Here is a 16,723-nt window from a genome sequence, read left to right on the forward strand (position 1 = left end):
ACAACGAAGACAAACAAGTCGGAAGAAGGCTGAAAAGTCTCCTCAACAAAGTAAAAGGGGCAATACCAGACTCGCACAAGGAGAAACTACTCAAAGATTGACCAAAGTCAGGATGCTTGAGCACAACTTCCCCGAAGAGATCAAAACTCTGAAAACACGGTCTCACGGAAAAGTCCGAACTCAAGCAAGGACAAAGTCATACAGGTCGATGTCAGCTAAAGAAGAGGCGCAAGTACGACTTCAAAAAAGAACAAGCCAAAAGGTTGGGAAACAACTTAAGGCTCAAATGCGCTTAGCCAAAAAGGATACAACTCCACTCAAAGAAGGCACAATCTCAAACAGGGCTACGAACATCATCCAAGACTAAAAAAAGGTTCTATATAAAGAACACTAAAAAGTCATTGGACAAATCACTAAAAGTCCGGATATCAAGCCGCAAGGACAACTTCGCCAAAGCAGAAGGTTGTCAACACAAACTTAAAGCAAGGCGTGATCCAGAAGGCAAAGGTAGAAAACCCACGCTACCACTCAAAAGAGGTTGGACTGTGAAGTACCAAACCTCTAGAAAATTTGCAAGATTGCAAAGCAATGAAGAAACAAGCAAGACAGATGCTTGAGCACTACTTCCAAAGAGATCGAAGCTCTGAAGAGCACGATCTCGTGGAAAGCTCGAACTCAAGCAGGGGCACTGTTCATACCCTGGGTCAAGCTGTCCGACCTGGGATGTTTAGCGACAAGCCGACCGACCTCTTCAGGTCAGACTATCTGACCTCTTCTCAAAGAGCTCGGCCAATGCCCGACCTCTTCTCAAAGAGCTCGGCCATATCACCAAAGGAGCCCAAAGTAGGCCCAAAATGAAGGAACACAGCCCAATCTAAAGGTAGCCAAAGCCCAGAAAGATAAAGGCGGTTCCCCTAAAGATAAGATGACTTCACTCAAAGATAAGATAAGATAAGATAAGATAACTATCTTATTTCTAGAGAGGTCACTCCTCACCATTTTAAATACACTGGAGCACCCAGGTATAACTCATACTTTGATTCTACTCAATACCTATTTAATACCCTTGCTAACTTAAGCATCGGAGTCCCTTGCAGGTACCCCCCACCCTTCGGTGATAAAGGATCAGCAGCACTCTCAGTTCCACAAGTCAGACACACCAGCTCCAGCCGCTATACACCTGCCGGACACATCGGCTCCGACCAACACAGAAGATCTCGACCGAGATCGACCTACAGTTTCAGGTAACCCTCGGAACAACTCCTCTAAAGGAGAATCTTATGACCCTGAGAATCCTGCAATGAAAGAGGTGAATTACATGGGAGAACCCTATGGAAACACCTACAATTTTTTATGGAGGAATCACCCAAATTTCTCATGGAAGGATCAACCGAAGCCTCAACAAGGCTTCAATCACAATAATGGTGGGAGAAACAGGTTTGGCAATAGTAAACCTTTCCCATCATCTTCTCAGCAACAGACAGAGAATTCTAAGCAGAGCCTCTCTAGCTTAGCAAACATAGTCTCTGATCTATCCAAGACCACTCTCAGTTTCATGAATGAGGCACGGTCTTCTATCAGAAATCTGGAGGCATAAGTAGGTCAGCTGAGCAAAAGAGTTACTGAAACTCCTCCTGATACTCTCCCAAGCAATACAGAAGAAAATCCAAAAAGAGAGTGCAAGGCCATCAACACAATCAAAGTGGCCGAATGCACAGAGGAGGAGGCGGACGTGAATCCCAGTGAGGAAGACCTCATGGGACGTCCTCTAGACAAAAAAGAGTTTCCTATTGAGGAACCAAAGAAATCTGAGGCTCATACAAAGACCATAGAGATTCCATTGAACATACTTCTGCTATTCATGAGCTCTGATGAGTATTCTTCCTCTGAAGAGGATGAAGATGTTACTGAAGAGCAAGTTGCTAAGTACCTTGGAGCAATCATGAAGCTGAATGCCAAGTTATTTGGTAATGAGACTTGGGAGGATGAACCTCCCTTACTCACCAATGAACTGAATGACTTGATTAGGCAGACATTACCTCAGAAGAAACCGGATCTCGGAAAATTCTTAATACCATGTACCATAGGAACCATGACCTTTGAGAAGGCTCTGTGTGACCTGGGGTCAGGCATAAACCTCATGCCACTCTCTGTAATGGAAAAATAGGGAATCTTTGAGGTGCAAGCTGCAAGAATTTCACTGGAGATGGCAAACAAATCAAAGAAACAAGCTTATAGACTTGTAGAGGATGTCTTGGTAAAGGTTGAAGACCTTTACATCCCTGCTGACTTCATAATCCTGGACACTAGAAGGAACAAGGATGAATCCATCATCCTTGACAGACCCTTCCTAGCCACAGCAAAAGCTGCGATTGATGTTGACAGAGGAGAGTTGGTCCTTCAAGTGAATGAGGACTACCTTGTGTTTAAGGCTCAATGATCTCCTTCTGTACACATGGAGAAGAAACATGAAAAGCTTCTCTCAATACAGAGTCAAACAGAGCCCTCACATTTAAACTCTAAGTTTGGTGTTGGGAGGCCCCAACCATGCTCTGAACATCTGTGAAACTCCATGGGAGCTCACTGTCAAGCTATTGACATTAAAGAAGCGCTTATTGGGAGGCAACCCAATTTTTATTTATCTATGTTAAATTTTCATTTTCCATTGTTATTTTATGTTTTCTTTAGGTTGATGATTATGTGGAGTCACAAAAATAACTGCAAAAATCAAAGCAAATTCAAAAATAGCATTAAAAATAGCACACCCTGGAGGAGGAGCTTACTGGCATTCAAACGCCAGTAAGGGTAGCAGAATGGGCGTTAAACGCCTAGTATGGCATCATTCTGGGTGTTTAACACCAGAAAAGGGCACCAGACTGGTGTTTAGCGCCAGAAAAGGGCACTAAGCTGGCGTTAAACGCCAGAAAGGGAAGAAAAGTTGGCGTTAAATGCCAGAAAGGGAAGAAAAGTTGGTGTTTAACGCCAGGAATGGGCAGCAACCTGGCGTTTAACGCCAGGATTAGCACTCAGAGGGTGTTTACACGCCAGAATGGTGCAGGGATGAGAAATCCTTGACACCTCAGGATCTGTGGATCCCACAGGATCCCCACATACCTCAACTCACTCTCTCTCTTCTTCACACATTCCAATAACACCCTTTCCTAAATATCCCTCACCAATCACCTCCATTTGTCTTCCCCAATACCCTTCACTAATCACCTCCATCCACTCTTCCCCTAACACCCCACCTACCCCACCATTCAAAATTCAAAAATTTTCCCTTCCAAACCCAACCCATAATACACGAACCCTACCCCTCTCTCCACTCCTATATAAACCCCTCATCCCTCCTTCATTTTCACACATCATAAACACTTCTTTCCCCCTTGGCCGAACTACTCACACCTCTCCATCTCCTCTATTTTCTTCTTCTTCTCCTCCCTTCTTTCTTCTTTTGCTTGAGGACGAGCAAACCTTTTAAGTTTGGTGTGAAAAAGGCGTTGCTTTTTGTTTTTTCTTTTTCCATAGCCATTTATGGCACCTAAGGCCGGAGAAACCTCTAGAAAGAGGAAAGAGAAGGCAAACATTTCCACCTCTGAGTAATGGGATATGGAGAGATTCATCTCAAAGGTCCATCAAGACCACATCTATGAAGTTGTGGCCAAGAAGAAGGTGATTCCTGATGTCCCTTTCATGCTCAAAAGGAATGAGTATCTGGAGATCCGACATGAGATTTGAAAAAGAGGTTGGGAAGTTCTCACCAACCCCATTCAACAAGTCAGAATCTTAATGGTTCAAGAGTTCTATGCTAATGCATGGATCACCAAAAACCATGATCAAAGTGTGAACCCGAACCCAAAGAATTGGCTTACAATGGTTCAGAGGAAATACTTAGATTTCAGTCTGGAAAATATAAGGTTGGCATTCAACTTGCCAATGATGCAAGGAGATGTACGTCCCTACACTAGAAGGGTCAACTTTGATCAAAGGTTGGACCAAGTCCTCATGGACGTATGTGTGGAAAGAGCTCAGTGGAAAAGAGACTCCAAAGGCAAACTGGTTCAATTGAGAAGGCAAGACCTTAAACCCGTGGCTAGAGGATGGTTGGAATTCATCCAATGCTCCATCATTCCTACTAGCAACCGATCCGAAGTGACTGTAGATCAGGCTATCATGATCCATAGCATCATGATTAGAGAGGAAGTAGAAGTTCATGAGGTCATATCTTTAGAACTCTACAAGGTGGCTGACAAGACCTCCACTTTGGCAAGGTTAGCCTTCCCTCATCTTATTTGTCACCTATGCAGTTTAGCTGGAATTGTCATAGAGGAAGACATCTTCATTGAAGAGGACAAGCCCATTACTAAAAAGAGGATGGAGCAAATAAGAGAGCCCACTCATGGACCTCAACAAGAGCCTGAGGAAGTCACTCATCAAGAAATCCTTGAGATGCCTCAAGGGATGCATTTTCCTCTACATAACTATTGGGAGCAACTCAACACCTCTTTGGGAGATTTGAGTTCCAATATGGAGCAACTAAGGATGGAGCACCAAGAGCACTCCATTATTCTCCATGAAATTAGAGAGGATCAAATAGCCATGAGGGAAGAGCAACAAAGGCAAGGAAGAGACATAGAGGAGCTCAAGCATTCCATTGGATCTTCAAGAGGAAGAACTAGCCGCCATTACTAAGGTGGACCCGTTCTTTGATTTCCTTGTTCTTATCTTTCTATTTTTCGATTTCTATGCTTTATGTTTGTCTATGTTTGTGTCTTTATTACATGATCATTAGTGTCTAGTGTCTATGTCTTAAAGCTATGAATAATTCCATGAATCCCTGGTGGACGAAATTGTGATTCAACATCCTTAAGTTTGTATGGAATCTATCTTTTGAGCTTTAGTATGAATATACCCTTAGGACACTGTTTATTTTGAGATGAAGGCTTCTAAGGGGCAGCACCTGTGTGAGGTTTTCTTTATTGGAATTCACAACTCCGTTCAACTAACCAGCAAGTGTACTGGGTCGTCCAAGTAATAACCTTACGTGAGTAAGGGTCGAATCCACAGAGATTGTTGGTATGAAGCAAGCTATGGTCACCTTGCAAATCTCAGTTAGGCAGATTAAATCTGTTTATGGTGAGTTCGAATATTAATAATAAAATAAATAATAAAAAGGATAGAATACTTATGTAGATTCATTGGTAGGTATTTCAGATAAGCGGAATGGAGGTGCTGTAGAGCTCTCGGACGCCTGCCTTCCTATTCCTTCTGCTCAATCCTTCTTACTCCTTTCCATGGCAAGCTTTGTATAGGGGTTCACCATCAGCTGTGGCTACTTTCATTCCTCTCGGGGAAATAACCTGTGCGGCTGTCACTCGCACAGCTAACCAGTCTGAAGGCATCACCCATGGTTGATAGCTACATCCCATCCTCGCAGTGAAAGCTAATGCACGCACTCTGTCACAGTACGGCCAATCACCGGTTGGTTCCCGCTCCTACTGGAATAGAATCCCTCTTTTGCGTTTGTCACTAACGCCCAGCAGGTTAAAGTTTGAAGCACGTCACAGTCATTCATGAACGGAATCCTACTCGGAATACCACAGACAAGGTGAGACTTTCCGGATTCCCAGGATCCTACTCGGAACACCACAGACAAGGTTGGACTTTCCGGATCCAGATAAATGCCGCCATCCATCTAGCTTATACCACGAAGATTCTGTTGGGGAATCTAAGAGATACACATTCAAGCTTCTTTGCATGTAGAACGGAAGTGGTTGTCAATCACGCGCGTTCATAAGTGAGAATAATAATGAGGGTTATTAACTCATCACATTCATCATGTTCTTGGGAACGAATGAATATCTTGGAATAAGAATAAAAGAGGAATTGGATAAAAGAAAATAGAACTTCATTAATCTTTGAGGTACAGCAGAGCTCCACACCCTTAATCTATGGTATGCAGAAACTCCACGTTGAAAATACATAAGCAAAAGGTCCAGGCATGGCCGAATGGCCAGCCCCCCTAAACGTGATCACAGGATAGAAATTACAATCCAGGATGTCTAATACAATAGTAAAAGGTCCTATATATACTAGACTAGCTACTAGGGTTTACATGAGTAAGTAATTGATGCATAAATCCACTTCCGGGGCCCACTTGGTGTGTGCTTGGGCTGAGCTTGATCAATCCACGAGCTAAGGCATTTCTTGGCGTTAAACTCCAGGTTATGACGTGTTTTGGGCGTTTAACTCCGGATCATGACGTTTTTCTGGCGTTTTACTCCAGACAGCAGCATGTACTTGGCGTTTAACGCCATGTTACGTCGTCATTCTTCGATTAAAGTATGGACTATTATATATTGCTGGAAAGCCCTGGATGTCTACTTTCCAACGCCGTTGAGAGCGCGCCATTTGGAGTTCTGCAGCTCCAGAAAATCCATTTCGAGTGCAGGGAGGTCAGAATCCAACAGCATCAGCAGTCCTTTTGTCAGCCTTTTTCAGAGTTTTGCTCAAATCCCTCAATTTCAGTCAGAATTTACCTGAAATCACAGAAAAACACACAAACTCATAGTAAAGTCCAGAAATGTGAATTTAACATAAAAACTAAGGAAAACATCCCTAAAAGTAGCTCAAACTTACTAAAAACTATATAAAAACAATGCCAAAAGCGTATAAATTATCCGCTCATCACAACACCAAACTTAAATTGTTGCTTGTCCCCAAGCAACTGAAAATCAAATAGGATAAAAAGAAGAGAATATACTATAAAGTCCAAAATATCAATGAATATTAATTTAATTATATGAGCGGGACTTGTAGCTTTTTGCTTCTGAACAGGTTTGGCATCTCACTTTTTCCTTTGAAGTTTAGAATGATTGGCTTCTCTAGGAACTTAGAATTTTGGATAGTGTTATTGACTTTCCTAGTTAAGCATGTTGATTCTTGAACACAGCTACTTATGAGTCTTGGCTGTGGCCCTAAGCACTTTGTCTTCCAGTATTACCACCGGATACACAAATGCCACAGACACATAACTGGGTGAACCTTTTCAGATTGTGACTCAGCTTTGCTAAAGTCCCCAGTTAGTGATGTCCAGAGCTCTTAAGCACACTCTTTTGCTTTGGATCACGACTTTAACCATTCAGTCTCAAGCTTTTCACTTGGACCTTCATGACACAAGCACATGGTTAGGGACAGCTTTGATTTAGCCGCTTAGGCCCGGATTTAATTTCCTTGGGCCCTCCTATCCATTGATGCTCAAAGCCTTGGATCCTTGCTAAAATTTTCGCCACTTTTTTTTTTTTCACTGCTTTTTCTTGCTTCAAGAATCAATTTCATGGTGTTTTTCAGATCATCAATAACATTTCTTCTTTGTTCATCATTCTTTCAAGCACCAACAGTTTTAACATTCATAAACAACAAGATCAAAAGACATATGCACTGTTCATTCATTCATTCAGAAAACAAAAATTATTGCCACCACATCAATATAATTAAATTAAATTCACTAATAATTTCGAAAATTATGTACTTCTTGTTCTTTTGAATTAAAACATTTTTCTTTTAAGAGAGGTGAAGGACTAATGGATTTTATTCATAGCTTTAAAGCATGGTTTACATACTAATGATCATGAAATAGAGACACAAAAACATAGATAAACATAGCATTAAAAACCGAAAACAGAAAGAAATAAAGAACAAGGAATGAATCCACCTTAGTGGCGTCTTCTTCTTGAAGGACCAATGATGTTCTTCAACTCTTCTATGTCCCTTCCTTGCCTTTGTTGCTCCTCCCTCATTGCTCTTTGATCTTCTCTTATTTCTTGGAGAGTGAGGGCGTGTTCATGGTGTTCCACCCTTAATTGTTCAACATTATGGCTCAAATCTTCCAAGGAGGTGCTAAGTTGTTCCCAATAGTTGTTGGGAGGAAAGTGCATTCCATGAGGCATTTGTTGATGATGAACTTCCTCATGTTCTTCTTGGGGGCCGTGAGGGACTTCCCTTGTTTGCTCCATCCTTTTCTTGGTGATGGGCTTGTCTTCTTCAATGGAGACATCTCCATCTATGATAACTCCAGCTGAATAACATAGATGGCATATGAGGTGAGGGAATGCTAGCCGTGCCATGCATGAAGGCTTGTCAGCTATTTTGTAGAGTTCATTGGCTATGACTTCATGAACCTCTACTTCTTCACCAATCATGATGCTATGAACCATGATGGCCCGATCCACAGTAACTTCAGATCGGTTGCTTGTAGGGATGATGGATCTTTGAATGAACTCCAACCATCCTCTAGCTACAGGCTTGAGGTCCAGTCTTCTTAGTTGGACTGGCTTGCCTTTGGAGTCTACTCTCCATTGGGCGCTTTCCACACATATGTCCCTAAGGACTTGGTCCAACCTTCGGTTAAAGTTGACCCTTCTTGTGTAGGGGCGTTCATCACCTTGCATCATGGGTAAGTGAAACGCCAACCTCACATTTTCCGGACTAAAATCCAAGTATTTCCCCCTAACCATTGTGAGATAATTCTTTGGGCTTGGGTTCATACTTTGGTCATGGTTCCTAGTGATCCATGCATTGGCATAGAACTCTTGAACCATGAGAATTCCGACTTGTTGCATGGGGTTGGCTAAGACTTCCCAACCTCTTCTTTGAATTTCATGTCGGATTTCCGGATACTCATTCTTCTTGAGCTTGAAAGGGACCTCAGGGATCACTTTCTTCTTTGCCACAACATCATAGAAGTGGTCTTGATGGCTCTTGGAGATGAATCTCTCCTTCTCCCATGACTCGGAGGAAGAAGCTTTTGCTTTCCCTTTTCCTTTCTTTGAGGAAACTCCGGTCTTAGGTGCCATTGATGGTGAATGAAAAATAAAAAAGCTTAGGCTTTTTACCACACCAAACTTAAAATTTGCTCGTCCTCGAGCAAGAAAAGAAAAGAAGAGTAGAAGAAGAAGAAGAAAATATGGAGAGAGGGAGAAGAGAGGGTTCGGCTATGTGGGAGAATGTGGGTTTGTGTTGTGTGAAAATGTAAAAGAAAAGAAGGGTATTTATAGGGAGGGGGGGAGTTATAGGTTCGGCCATTTTGGGTGGGAAAGGGTGGGAATTGAATTTGAATTTTATGAGGGTAGGTGGGGTTTATGGGGAAGAGGAGATTGATGTGAATGGTGAATGGGGTAATTGGGAAGAGGAGTTGAGGTGATTGGTGAAGGTTTTTGGGAAGGGTGACATTGGGAATGAGATTTGGATTAGGAGAGTGTGAATAGGATTAAAAGAAAAGGTAGGTGGGGATCCTGTGGGGTCCACAGATCCTGAGGTAGGAATCCTGTGGGGTCCACAGGTCCTGAGGTGAAAACAAATACCATTCCTTCACCATATAGGCATGTAACATGCCTTCATGCATCATTCTGGCGTTCAAACGCCCATTGATGCATGTTCTGGGCGTTAAACGCCCATGTGATGCTTGTTTCTGGCGTTGAACGCCAGTTTCAAGCTTGTTTCTGGCGTTCAGCGCCAGATTGTCCTCTGTCTGCGCATTCTGGTGTTAAACGCCAGGATGTAGCTTGTTTTGGGCGTTCAGCGCCAGAAAGATGCTCTGTTCTGGCGTTGAACGCCAGCCAGATGCTCCTTCTGGGCGCTGAACGCCAGCCCGTGCGTCCTCCAGGGTGAAAATTTTTTCTTCTGTTTTTGACTCTGTTTTTAATTTTTTTGATTTTTTTCGTGACTCCTCATGATCATGTACCTAATTAAACACAAAAATAACACCAAAATAAAATAAAATAAAATTAGATAAATAAAATTGGGTTGCCTCCCAACAAGCGCTTCTTTAATGTCATTAGCTTGACAGTGCTTCACAAGGTGATCAGGTCAATGTTAGTGTAGTCCCAACACCAAACTTAGAGTTTGGATATGGGGTTTGAACACCAAACTTAGAGTTTGGTTGTGGCTTCACAACACCAAACTTAGAGTTTGACTGTGTGGGTTCTTCTTGACCTTGAACTGAGAGAAGCTCTTCATGCTTACTCTCTGTTGTCACAGAGGGATAGCCATGTGCCTGAAACACAAGGTAGTCCCCATTCAATTGAAGGACTAACTCACCTCTGTTGACATCTATCACAGCTCCTGCTGTGGCTAGGAAAGGTCTTCCTAGGATGATGCATTCATCATCTTCCTTCCTAGTGTCTAGGATTATGAAATCAGTGGGGATGTAAAGGCCTTCAACCCTTACTAGCACGTCCTCCACTATTCCATAAGCTTGTCTTATTGACTTGTCTGCCAATTGTAGTGAGAACAAGGCAGGTTGCACCTCAATGATCCCCAGCTTCTCCATTACAGAGAGTGGCATAAGATTTATCCCTGACCCCAGATCACACAGAGCTTTTTCAAAGCTCATGGTGCCAATGGTGCAAGGTATTAAGAATTTGCCAGGATCTTGTTTCTTTTGAGGTAGAGTTCTCTGAATCCAAGTATCTAGTTCACTAATGAGCAAGGGAGGTTCACTTTCCCAAGTCTCATTACCAAACAGCTTGGCATTCAGCTTCATGATAGCTCCTAAATATAGAGCAGCTTGCTCTCCAGTCACATCTTCATCCTCTTCAGAGGATGAGTATTCTTCAGAGCTCATGAATGGCAGAAGGAGGTTCAATGGAATCTCTATGATCTCTGTATGAGCCTCAGATTCCTTTGGATCCTTACTAGGAAGCTCCTTCTTGCTTGAGGGACGTCCCAGGAGGTCTTCCTCACTAGGATTTTCGTCCTCTTCCTCCTTTGTGCATTCGGCCACTTTGATTAAATCAATGGCCTTGCACTCTCCTTTTGGATTTTCTTCTGTATTACTTGGGAGAGTACTGGGAGGAGTGTCAATGACTTTCTTACTCAGCTGGCCCACTTGTGCCTCCAAATTTCTAATGGAGGATCTTGTTTCATTCATGAAACTGAAAGTGGCCTTTGACAGATCAGAGACTATGTTGGCTAAATTAGAATTGTTTTGTTCAGAGTTCTCTGTCTGTTGCTGAGAAGATGATGGATATGGCTTACTATTGTTCAGCCTATTGCGTCCACCATTGTTAAAACCTTGTTGAGGTTTTTGTTGATCCTTCCAGGAGAAATTTGGATGATTTCTCCATGATGAGTTATAGGTGTTTTCATAAGGTTCACCTAAGTAATTAACCTCTGCCATGGCAGGGTTCTCAGGATCATAAGCTTCTTCAGAAGCTGCCTCTCTAGTACTGTTGGATGCATGTTGCAATCCATTCAGATTTTGAGAGATCATGTTGACCTGTTGAGTCAACACTTTGTTCTGAGCCAATATGGCATTCAGAGCATCAATTTCAAGAACTCCTTTCTTCTGAGGTACCCCATTATTCACGGAATTCCTCTCAGAGGTGTACATAAACTGGTTGTTTGCAACCATGTCAATGAGTTCTTGAGCCTCTTCAGGCGTTTTCTTCAGGTGAATTGATCCACCTGCAGAATGGTCCAATGACATTTTCGAAAACTCAGAGAGACCATAATAGAATATATCTAATATGGTCCATTCTGAAAACATGTCAGATGGACATCTTTTGGTCAGCTGCTTGTATCTTTCCCAAGCTTCATAGAGGGATTCACCATCTTTTTGTTTGAAGGTTTGAACATCCACTCTCAGCTTGCTCAGCTTTTGAGGAGGAAAGAACTTGTCTAAGAATGCAGTGACAAGCTTATCCCATGAGTCCAGGCTATCCTTGGGTTGTGAATCCAACCATACTCTAGCTCTGTCTCTTACAGCAAAAGGGAAAAGCAAGAGTCTGTAGACTTCAGGATTAACTCCATTTGTCTTTACAGTGTCACAGATCTGCAAGAACTCAGTTAAAAACTGGTAAGGATCTTCAGATGGAAGTCCATAAAACTTGCAGTTTTGTTGCATTAAAGCAACCAGTTGAGGCTTAAGCTCAAAGTTATTGGCTCCAATGGCAGGAATGGAGATGCTTCTTCCATCAAACTTGGACGTTGGCTTTGTGAAGTCACCAAGCATTCTCCTTGCATTATTATTATTATTTTCGGCCATCACCTCTTGTGCTAATGTTTCTGAAAGGTTGTTTCTGGATTGTTGTAATTTAGCTTCTCTTAATTTTCTCTTCAGAGTCCTTTCAGGTTCTGGATCAATTTCAACAAGAGTGCCTTTATCCTTGTTCCTGCTCATATGAAAGAGAAGAAAACAAGAAAAGAAAAAGGAATCCTCTATGTCACAGTATAGAGATTCCTTTATGTTAGTAGAAGAAGAAAGGGGTAGAAGAAGAGGGATGGAAGGTTTCGGATTTATGGATGAAGAGAGGTGAAGAGAAGTGTTAGTAATTAATTAATTAAATAGAAGAGGAGAAGAGAAGGAAGAATTCGAAAATAAATTTGAAAAAGAAGTTAGTAGTTTTCGAAAATCAAATATAAAATAAGATTAAAATTAAAATTTAAAACAATTAATTAATTAAAAAGAATTTTTTTTTGAAAAAGGAGGGGGATATTTTTGGAAATAGAAGAGAGAGAATTAGTTAGGTGGTTTTGAAAAGGATAAGAAACAAACAAAAAAGTTAGTTAGTTGATTGAAAAAGATTTGAAATCAATTTTTGAAAAAGATAGGAAGATAAGAAGTTAGATAAGATATTTTAAAATCAAATTTTGAAAAAGATAAAATTTTTAGAAAAGATAAAATAAAAGATAAAAAGATTTTATTCAAAAATTTTGAAATTATTTACTTCACTAACAAGAAACTACAAGATAAGATTCTAGAATTTAAAGATTGAACCTTTCTTAACAAGAAAGTAACAAACTTCAAATTTTTGAACCAATCACATTAATTATTAGTGAATTTTCGAAAATTACATGTAAAGATAAGAAGAAGATTTTGAAAATAATTTGAAAAATAATTTTTGAAATTTTCGAAAATTATATAAAAAATGAAAAAAAAAAGATATGATTTTTGAAAAAGATTTTGAAAAGATAAGATTTTTTTTAAAATTGAAATTTTGACTTAACTTGTAAGAAACAATTAATTTTGAAAATTTTTGACCAAGTCAAACCCAAAATTTTGAAATTTTTGGAGGGAAATAAGGAAAAGATATTTTTGATTTTTAAATTTTTAAGGAGAAACACAAAAATGACCCAAAACATGAAAATTTTGGATCAAGACACAAGATGCATGCAAGAATGCTATGAATGTCAAGATGAACACCAAGAACACTTTGAAGATCATGATGAACATCAAGAACATATTTTTGAAAAATTTTTGATGCAAAGAAAACATGCAAGACACCAAACTTAGAAATTTTTAATGCATGGAAAATATGAATGCAAAAATGCACATGAAAAACAACAAACAACACAAAACAAGAAATCATCAAGATCAAACAAGAAGACTTGTCAAGAACAACTTGAAGATCATGAAGAACACTATGAATGCATGGGATTTTCGAAAAATGCAAGAAAAATTTTTAAAAGCATGCAATTGACACCAAACTTAAAATTTGACTAAAGATTCAAACAAGAAACACAAAATATTTTTGATTTTTATGATTTTCTAATTTTTTTGGATTTTTTTTATTAATTATTTTCGAAAATAATGTGAAGAAAAACGAAAATTAAAAGAAAAATTTTGAAAAATATTTTTGAAAAGAAAAGTACCTAATCTGAGCAACAAGATGAACCGTCAGTTGTCCATACTCGAACAATCCCCGGCAACGGCGCCAAAAACTTGGTGGACGAAATTGTGATTCAACATCCTTAAGTTTGTATGGAATCTATCTTTTGAGCTTTAGTATGAATATACCCTTAGGACACTGTTTATTTTGAGATGAAGGCTTCTAAGGGGCAGCACCTGTGTGAGGTTTTCTTTATTGGAATTCACAACTCCGTTCAACTAACCAGCAAGTGTACTGGGTCGTCCAAGTAATAACCTTACGTGAGTAAGGGTCGAATCCACAGAGATTGTTGGTATGAAGCAAGCTATGGTCACCTTGCAAATCTCAGTTAGGCAGATTAAATCTGTTTATGGTGAGTTCGAATATTAATAATAAAATAAATAATAAAAAGGATAGAATACTTATGTAGATTCATTGGTAGGAATTTCAGATAAGCGGAATGGAGGTGCTGTAGAGCTCTCGGACGCCTGCCTTCTTATTCCTTCTGCTCAATCCTTCTTACTCCTTTCCATGGCAAGCTTTGTATAGGGGTTCACCATCAGCTGTGGCTACTTTCATTCCTCTCGGGGAAATAACCTGTGCGGCTGTCACTCGCACAGCTAACCAGTCTGGAGGCATCACCCATGGTTGATAGCTACATCCCATCCTCGCAGTGAAAGCTAATGCACGCACTCTGTCACAGTACGGCCAATCACCGGTTGGTTCCCGCTCCTACTGGAATAGAATCCCTCTTTTGCGTTTGTCACTAACGCCCAGCAGGTTAAAGTTTGAAGCACGTCACAGTCATTCATGAACGGAATCCTACTCGGAATACCACAGACAAGGTGAGACTTTCCGGATTCCCAGGATCCTACTCGGAACACCACAGACAAGGTTGGACTTTCCGGATCCAGATAAATGCCGCCATCCATCTAGCTTATACCACGAAGATTCTGTTGGGGAATCTAAGAGATACACATTCAAGCTTCTTTGCATGTAGAACGGAAGTGGTTGTCAATCACGCGCGTTCATAAGTGAGAATAATAATGAGGGTTATTAACTCATCACATTCATCATGTTCTTGGGAACGAATGAATATCTTGGAATAAGAATAAAAGAGGAATTGGATAAAAGAAAATAGAACTTCATTAATCTTTGAGGTACAGCAGAGCTCCACACCCTTAATCTATGGTATGCAGAAACTCCACCGTTGAAAATACATAAGCAAAAGGTCCAGGCATGGCCGAATGGCCAGCCCCCCTAAACGTGATCACAGGATAGAAAGTACAATCCAGGATGTCTAATACAATAGTAAAAGGTCCTATATATACTAGACTAGCTACTAGGGTTTACATGAGTAAGTAATTGATGCATAAATCCACTTCCGGGGCCCACTTGGTGTGTGCTTGGGCTGAGCTTGATCAATCCACGAGCTAAGGCATTTCTTGGCGTTAAACTCCAGGTTATGACGTGTTTTGGGCGTTTAACTCCGGATCATGACGTTTTTCTGGCGTTTTACTCCAGACAGCAGCATGTACTTGGCGTTTAACGCCATGTTACGTCGTCATTCTTCGATTAAAGTATGGACTATTATATATTGCTGGAAAGCCCTGGATGTCTACTTTCTAACGCCGTTGAGAGCGCGCCATTTGGAGTTCTGTAGCTCCAGAAAATCCATTTCGAGTGCAGGGAGGTCAGAATCCAACAGCATCAGCAGTCCTTTTGTCAGCCTTTTTCAGAGTTTTGCTCAAATCCCTCAATTTCAGTCAGAATTTACCTGAAATCACAGAAAAACACACAAACTCATAGTAAAGTCCAGAAATGTGAATTTAACATAAAAACTAAGGAAAACATCCCTAAAAGTAGCTCAAACTTACTAAAAACTATATAAAAACAATGCCAAAAAGCGTATAAATTATCCGCTCATCAATCCCTCACCTTTCTTAAATGAAAAATGTTCTTAATTACAAAAGAACAAAAAGTACATGAATTTCAAATTTTATCTTGAAATTAGTTTAATTATTTTGATGTGGTGGCAATACTTTTTGTTTTTCTGAATGAATGCTTGAACAGTGCATATTTTTGATAGTGAAGTTTATGAATGTTAAAATTGTTGGCTCTTGAAAGAATGATGAACGAAGAGAAATGTTATTGATAATTTGAAAAATCATAAAATTGATTCTTGAAGCAAGAAAAAGCAGTGAAAAGGAAAAAGTTTGCAAAAAAAAATTTTGGCAAAAAAGAAAAAGAAAGAAAAAGAAAAAGCAAGCAGAAAAAGCCAATAGCCCTTTAAACCAAAAGGCAAGGGTAAAAGGGATCCAAGGGTTTGAGCATTAATAGATAGGAGGGCCCAAAGAAATAATATCCTGGCCTAAGCGGCTAAATCAAGCTGTCTCTAACCATGTACTTGTGTCATGAAGGTTCAAGTGAAAAGCTTGAGACTGAGTGGTTAAAGTCGTGATCCAAAGCAAAAAGAGTGTGCTTAAGAACTCTGGACACCTCTAATTGGAGACTTTAGCAAAGCTGAGTCACAATCTGAAAAGGTTCACCTAGTTATGTGTCTGTGGCATTTATGTATCCGGTGGTAATATTGGAAAACAAAGTGCTTAGGGTCACGACCAAGACTCAAAAAGTAGCTATGTTCAGAAATCAACATACTAAACTAGGAGAATCAATAACACTATCTAAATTCTGAGTTCCTATAGATGCCAATCATTCTGAATTTCAAAGGATAAAGTGAGATGCCAAAACTGTTCAGAAGCAAAAAGCTACTAGTGCTCATCTAATTGGGACTAAGTTTCATCGATATTGTGAGATTCATTGTATATTCTCTTCTTTTTATTCTATTTTGTTTTCAGTTGCTTGGGGACAAGTAACAATTTAAGTTTGGTGTTGTGATGAGCGGATAATTTATACGCTTTTTGGCACTGTTTTTAGGTAGTTTTTAGTATGATTTAGTTAGTTTTTAGTATACAATTATTAGTTTTTATGAAAATATCACATTTTTGGACTTTACTATGAGTTTGTGTATTTTTCTGTGATTTTAGGTATTTTCTGGCTGAAATTGAGGGACC

The sequence above is a fragment of the Arachis stenosperma genome, chromosome 3 (assembly GCF_014773155.1).
Source record: "Arachis stenosperma cultivar V10309 chromosome 3, arast.V10309.gnm1.PFL2, whole genome shotgun sequence".
NCBI classification, from domain to species: Eukaryota; Viridiplantae; Streptophyta; class Magnoliopsida; order Fabales; family Fabaceae; genus Arachis; species Arachis stenosperma.